This window comes from Pteropus vampyrus, unplaced genomic scaffold (genome assembly GCF_000151845.1).
Source record: "Pteropus vampyrus isolate Shadow unplaced genomic scaffold, Pvam_2.0 Scaffold13, whole genome shotgun sequence".
NCBI lineage: Eukaryota > Metazoa > Chordata > Mammalia > Chiroptera > Pteropodidae > Pteropus > Pteropus vampyrus.
Window position 1 is genome coordinate 12,829,231 of NW_011888794.1, and position 7,744 is coordinate 12,836,974.

Below are 7,744 nucleotides of genomic sequence, written 5' to 3' on the forward strand. Positions count from 1 at the left end.
AACAGCCAGCTGTGCTCGAGAGGGCTCTGGGTTCAGTGCGTGGCGCAGCCCATTCTTCCCCTTTGGATGCTGACACTGGACACCAAAGCAGGAGCTTGGAGCCAGGGCAGCAAGAATTCAACCTTTATTCACCCCGAACACAAATGATCTGCCGCACTCCTCTAATCCCCCTCTCCCCCACTCTCCCTGGCCCTCTCACCTCACCTCCCCAAGATCCCTCTGAAGTGGCCCAGGCCTTCTTGAACTAACGTGTTATCCACACTGCCCTTTGGACAGAAGAGCTGGATTCAAAAAGGCTGGGGTGGGCAGGGGGGGTGGGGGGGGAAATGCTCATTTAAATATTGGCCACAGAACATCACATCCCCTGTCCCCACCCCCGCCAATGTCCCTCTCACCCACTGTCCCCTATTAAATAAAGCATGTAGTATTTGAGGACTGCAGGCTGGGTAATTTCACTAAAGAATCATCAATTAGTATTAACTCGGATGGTTATTTGCACCCCATCTTGTGCCTGTGTAGGTAAAAGCCTGCTAAGGGTTTAGGCCTAAGAGCAAAGCTTTGGGGACTTCTGAGAGCTAGTGAGCTTACATATAATAATGATTTTATCTAAATTCCCCGAGAGGTTTCATACACCAAAGCACCTCTGAAGGACAAAGAGAAAACTGTAAAATTCCCTGAAAATAAATGCTTCTAAAGTGTTCAGAAAAAAATCCAGGGTGAGAGGAACTGGGAGGCAGATAACTAATCCATCAGCTCTTTTTTTTTTTTTCATCCCACATCTAGACTCTTTTTTTTCCCAAGGCCGCAGCCTGTCACCATGCAGTTTATCAGCCGTCACTCCATCTCGATGCTGGGTGACGTGAGATCAATAGCCTAAAACTGTTCTCAGATCTATGGAGAAATTTATAACGCCAGCCTCTGCTGTGCCCTGACTGGGCCCGGGTCCCAGGGCTCTGAGGATGAGGCTGCTGTGCAGACTGCATTTCCATTTCAAAAGTGGATAGTGACCCACTTGGAGTTCGAGCCATCAGCTGCAAAGGCAGGCCTGAGTCAGAAGTCTTGTGCACTTAACAGAACAATGACATTGAGGGGGAAAAAAAAAAAGACTAGTCAATGATTAAAATTCTCTCTGCCTCGAAAAGGCTCTAGCTTTCTGCTTTAATTTCTTTTGAATCATGTGATATTTATTAATAACAAACTCAAAATTTGCAGCAACATGTTTTGAGCTCTGAAAGCGATAATCCATCCAATTTATCTAACTCCAGAACTGTGCATGGCCTGACCAGAGATTTGTGGTTCTTTGCTCCCCGCCGAGGGCTCCTTTAGTTATTTAAAAACCTCTTTCTTCTGCCATGAACTCTGGAATTGGTCCTACTTCTGCTTCGAAGTGCCCATGAACCATGAACCAAGGTCCCAGGAGTCCAGGCCACATCCACTAACTCACACTTTCCAACCAAAGGGCTCCAGGAAAATTCTAACTTCTCCCCCTACCCCACCCCCGCACTGAATGCTCAAGCAATGAAGGCAGCACTGGCTCTCTCTGTCCACACCCCCAGGCCACGGCCAGCCGCGGAACACCCCACTCCCGCCCCACCACCATTTTTCTTGGACAGACGCCCAACAGAAGATACACTGAGATTGAGACTTGCTCTGGCTGAACTAGAGAAGCTTCAGTTTTTGAACAACAACAAAAATCTCCCTGCCTCCCACTGCTTTTCGTGGATCGTCTTTGGAAGCAGACATCCAAAAGAAGGTTTCCAGGAGGAACTGCATCCTCCAGCCACCTGGTGATGGCCAGAGCATCGCCAAACTGCTCCTCCCACACCCTCGGCTTCAGCGCCCTCTGGCTAGAGGAGGAGGCAGGACTGGCGCATTAGGAAACAGTCTTCAGCTGAAGACACATATAGCAGGCAAGTGCCATCTCCTTGCCCACCTCTCTGCCTCGAGTCTCCTGGGATTCGGCCAGACCACTAACTAGCCAGTCACTGCTCCCTAACCAGTCTTTCGAGAGACTTGCCGTTCCCCTCCCTCCCAGATCGAAGTCCACCGGTTTCGGCTTTTTCCTCCACTTCCCTTCCCTCCTCCTCTTTCAGACCCCTTTCACCCTACTGAGCCTATTGGTTTCAGGGGTAACAGCCCTCAACAGCTCCCCAGTGCCTTAAGGATAAAACTGGAATTCCTTAACATGATGCATAAAGCCCCTACCTGCTGGCTCTGGCTTTCTGCACCCCAATGCCCCTACCCTGCCCTTCACCGCTCCCTACACCGCAGCCCTCAGACCTTCGTGCCGCTGAGTCTGCTGTTCCTCCAGCAAGGCATGCCCTGTCGTCTCCACCCCTTCCTCTCCCCTCATATCCCTACGTAATTTCTACTAATCCTTCAACACTCAGCTCAAAGTCACCTTCCCAGCAAAATCCTTCCCCTCCCCGCTGGGCTCACACAGGCGTGGAGCGCACACCTGCACGGCTGCTCTTGGGATGCTGTGTCCAGGGAGTCCACTCTCCCGAAGACGGGGGGGCAGCCACCTGTGAGCAGCAGCAGTGTGAGGCCTTCATCACAGCGCTTCTCACACAGGTCACCGTCTCCTCCCTCTTCTATGTCCCCTGAGTCAGGGCTGGCAGGGAGGGTCTAGGATTCCTTTGATTCTTATTTTAAAACAAACTTTATATTTTAAAACTGTTTAGATTTACAGAAAAATTGCAAAAATAGTAGAGTTCCCAGAAACTCTATACCCAATTTCTCCTATTGTTAACATCTTACATTATTATGATACATTCGTTACCATTAATAAATAATACTGATACATTGTTATTACCTAAAGTCCATCCTTTATTCAGATCTCCTTGGTTTTTCCCTAATGTCATTTTTTCTTCCAGAATACCACCTTTAGTCATCATATCTCCTTAGGCTCCTCTTAAAGTATAACAGTTTCTCTCCCAGAATTATGGGTTGCTGTCCATTAAATATCTGTGTCTGTAGGTGGCTTTTGTGGAAATGGGTGGCTAAAAAAAAAAAAAGTCTCCTGAAAATTTCTTTTGTCATTATCTAATCTTAACCAGAGAGCAAGGTATCAAAAGATTTTGAAATGACATGAGGACATGAAAGTTACTTGAACTCTCACATGACTATTTTCTCATTCCTTGGGGATCTATACACCTACCACTATTTCTATCAGCATTTCTAGAAGGAGGACGAAAATAAAAAAGGAATCAGAAGGACAGCTGTAACGACAGTAAAGAAGCAGCAGTCAAGAAAGGGAAGGATTTTTTTTCTTTTTCTTACTGAACAAATCCTTTACCTATAAAATAAAAAGTTTAGATTACATGGCTTCTGATGTTTCTTCCCTGTGTTTTAAGATCAAATGATAACTAATACATGTCGAGGACTTCCTGAGTATCTGATACTGTATCTGACACAGTCCTTGAGACAACCTTACAAAGTACTATTATTATCTCTATTTTGCAGGTGAATGAACTAAGATACAGAGAGATCAAGTAACTAAGATACAGAGAGATCTAAAGTAACCTGCCCACTGTCACAGCGAATCAGTGATAATGACCAGATTCGAACTCAAGCCAGATGATCCCAGAGCCTGCAGTCCACAGCCGGTTTCTTACTCGGTAAAGTGAGTATCCCAGAGGCTGCTGACACACGGAACACGCAAAAATACAAGTGGCTGGAGACCTGGGACCAGTTCGAGTTGTGAGTGTCAGGTACTGCAATCAATCCAAAAGTAATGATTGAACAGCAGTTACCTCTACCCCAAATTGTTGCATTGTCTGACTGCTGAATTTGAATTGGGGCTATGGAGGATGTTGTTTTGTGGTTTAGTATGAAAGTTTAAAAGTCATTGTGCCAATAGTGACAGCCCAATAACAGTGGGCGGAACTTTTTAAATATATATGTGTCAGGTGTTTGGGGGATAGAAAAGAGCTTGGTTACATTTCTAGAGAGCAAACTCCAGGAAAACCCAGAGATTTAGGAATTCTAAGAGATTTCTACAAGGTTTGCTTCCTTACATTAATGAATCTGATGGCCCTGAAGAGATAAATCTGTTCTCTGGCCAAGTTTGCAGGTACTTGCTGCAAACTCTTCTGGACTGTGTGTGGATGGAAAACCGATGAGCTCTGAGCTTTTTTTTTTTTTTTTTTAAGTTAAAGGGTTAAAAAATGACCCCTCCCTCCAACCATCCTTAGAATCACACTTTCCAGCGAAGCCTAGTTCCCTTTCCTGGTAGATATAATCCTAATTAAAAATAAATTACATGCTGTATAGAACTTGAAATGGAAAAGATAATCCTATTACATATGAGAACATATCCTGATTTTCTTGCCCACTAAACTGTGGGAGATATCAGATCAGGCTGAGTCCCCCATTGTAGCTGCTTTGAAAACTTTCCTAGAGCCCTAATCCGTCACGTGACGCGCGTGTCAATCTCGGGGGTCTGCACGCGAGTGTCACAATGCGGGCATTAGGCTCGGTAGCAGAAACCCAGCTTCTGCATTCCAGGGAAACGCCGGCCATTGTGGGGCCTGTGTTTGTTCTCAGGATTTCGAGACAGTTGCCGGCGAAGTTGCTAACACCGAGAGAAAGGGGCTCCTTTGAGCCAGCCCAGGCCTTTGGTATGGTAACAAGTCGATCTGGGCGGCTTTCGGGGGGCCGGATCAGCTCCACCGAGGCGAGCTCCGCTCCCCGCCCCCTCCTCCTCCGGCCCCACCTCCCCCGGCACTCCGCTCTCCCGGGGAGTCGCCGTAGGCACTGATGCGCTATTTTCAATCGTATTTCCATAATCCGGAGGCTGCAGGCGGCGGGGGCCAGAGCTCAGTCTGCTCGCGCACCTTCACACCTCCACCGCCGGCTGGGAAGGGCCTGCGTGCGGGCCTCCGCAGCGGTGCGTGCGCTCTGCTCCCCGAACCCCGGCTCCGCGTTCTGCTCCCCGAACTCCAGCTCCGCGCTCTGCTCCCCGGATCCCCGCCCGCTCTCTGCTCCCCGAACCCCAGCTCCGCGCTCTGCTCCCCGGATCTGCGCTCGCTCTGCTCCCCGAATCCCCGCCCGGAGCTCCGCGCTCCGCGCTGCCTGGTGCCGCCGTTGTCGTGGCCACTTCCGAGCGACCGAGGAGCTAGCAGAGGATGAAATGCTTTGGACTTGCTACTAGCCGCCCCACACCCCTCCTCCCGGCTCTTGGCTTTTGCCTGCTCCTCCCACCTTTCTGCCCCCTACCCCCAAACACGCCTTCGTTTATTTCAGTCTTGAGAATGAGCATGATGACGTGGAAATGCTCTGAGGAAAAATATTAGGTCGTTCAGATATTCCTGCTAAGAAAAAAAAAAAAAATTAAACCGCGCGGCTGGACTCCCGCGGTCCAGCCCAGAACTGACAGGCGCCGGGACGCAGATGTAGGATCCGGTTCGCAGCCACTAGCGACCGGGCTCTGGGCAAGTGCCTAGTCGTGGGAACGCCAGAAGACAGCCTCTCTCCGAGGCCCCGGCCCCTCGGCGCTCTCCCTCCATCCCCTCTCCGCGGGTTCTCGGCTCAGCAGCAGCTGCGGGGCGCCGGCTGACCTCTCCGAGTTACGAGAGAGGCGGCGAGGAGGCCGCTGTCCGACTGCCGAGTCCTGAACCTGTTCGAGTCTGGCTGACCCCGGAAGGCCGGTGAGGGAGGGCGCCAGCGGGCCCCAGGCCAGGGTGGGGGAGTTGCGGGACTCAGAAAGAAGACCGGGATTTTTCGGCTGCAGATAACCCTCCGAGAAACGTCTCTCGGGCGTGAGCAGAGACGGAGCAAGCTATTAACTGGCAGCTGGGAGGGAGAAGAAGCGGAACAGATGGCTCACAATTGGGCTCGTCCTGTAGGGGGCGTCGCTCTTTCCACGTCCCTGCGAGCTGGCAGTTGTCTGGCCTCATTGCTTTTAGCATTCCCAGGGCTGCAAGGGGGAGGAGGTGGCAAAAGGAACCGAGAGGCACGACAGCTCAGAGGTGGCCATCACGTACCCACCGCCCCAGCCCCAGTTTCACAAGAGCTTTTAGTATTGATGGCTGGGGCTGCATGTTTTGCTCTCAGGCAACTCCGAGCACCTCCTTCACCCTGCCTCATCCCCACTGCCCACCCAGCTCCCTGCTTGGTCTCCCTGCTCTGAGGGGACTCTTGTATGTCTTGGTGGGGGCGAGGGGGGCGTGGCGACCAGCACATTCCCTCAGATTTAAAGGAAAGGAAAACACAGGAGGCTAGCAGCAGGACTGAAAACAGAATTCAAAAGAACGCTTACTGAACGCAGTCGGTTTATCAAATCCGTCCATCGCCTTTAAAAAAAAAAAAAATTCTTCTATCCCTGACTTTTGTTGTTACCTCTCGTGTGCATTTGCATAACCTGCTCAGTAAAGCTCTTCGACAAGAATCAATAAGAATTCTCCTAGTTCCTGCTTAGAGCCCCATCTCCCTAATCTTCAGGGATGCTGGAGGACGATACCTGTGGGGGACACGAGAAGCCTGACCAGCCTCGGAACCGCCCAGCCCAGAGCTTAGCAATGCCTAAGCCGCACACTTTCTTAGGCAGATGGTTAAGTTCCCCCAGGTTCGTGCCAGGTTTCAACATCATGCTGTGATTTTGTTCTTCTGGAACAGGATGAGTGTTGCTTCCCAGAGAGGCCCTATTAGAATAGAAAGAAAATCCTCTAAATAGGCGGAACAAGGCGTCGGGAGGGAAAGTTCTCTAAACGCACTTTAATACGAGCTGGGTATTGTGTGGAATTCAGCGCCCATCACCGTTTAGCCTGAGAGTTATGGCAGTGATTGGGGATGAATAGAGGAACATAATGGATACATGTGGCGTTTGCTCATTATATTCAAGTTAGCCCAACTCCGCTGTGGAAACTGTTCAACTTTCTCTCCCCTTAGCTTGTCACAGTGAAATAATACAGACATTGGGGCCTCCAATGGGATCGCCTGCCACGCTATTCTATTTCCACTGCTAACGAGGGCTTCATAAGCCTTTGATACAGTCTGATCTTTGAAACCTTTCCAAATCTCCTCAAGCTTATGCTAAATCCTATTTGGAACTTTTTTTTTTCCTTGCCTGCTAGCGCCCAGGACTTAAGAAAGCCATTTGGACAGTGACATGCATACTAACACATCGCAAGGCTCGTTCTTGAAAAGGAAGTGACAACTCTGCTCACTGGGGCTCACGCTAGCAAAACATAATTGCGTACACAAATTTGAATAAAATTAATTTTCCATTCTCCTTTGGGCTCCTTAATCGAGAGGCTATTCTGGGCACCGTGGGAAGCTGGGACAGAAGGCGAGCAGAGCCTCATCGGGAAGAGCAAGTCCGTGGAGAGAGGGCTGCGGGCGCTTGAAAGCCTCCTAGGTGCAAAATGCAGAGTGTGGGGGGTGGGGGGGGCGGTTCCCGAGCCACGAGCGCGAAATCCCACCGTATTTGCTCTTAAATCAAGCAGCCATCACCAGGGGGGCACAATAAATAAAACCTGTGCCAACTCCTCTACACGCAGGGCGCGATAGGAAAGGGAAAAAGCAAAAGGAGTTAAAGAAACAAAGGAAAGACTCCTTAATTTTCCTTTCTTGTTTTCCCCTCTAAGCCTTCCCACATTAAAGGGATTGTCAGAGGCTGGCGTAGGAGCGGCGCAAGGACTAGGTTGCCATTGGCTGCCTGGCTCGGGTGATTTGCATATCGACGGCTATAAAAACGGAGGCGGCGCTCGGCGGCGCAGCGCGAGAGAGGAGAAAGGAGAGC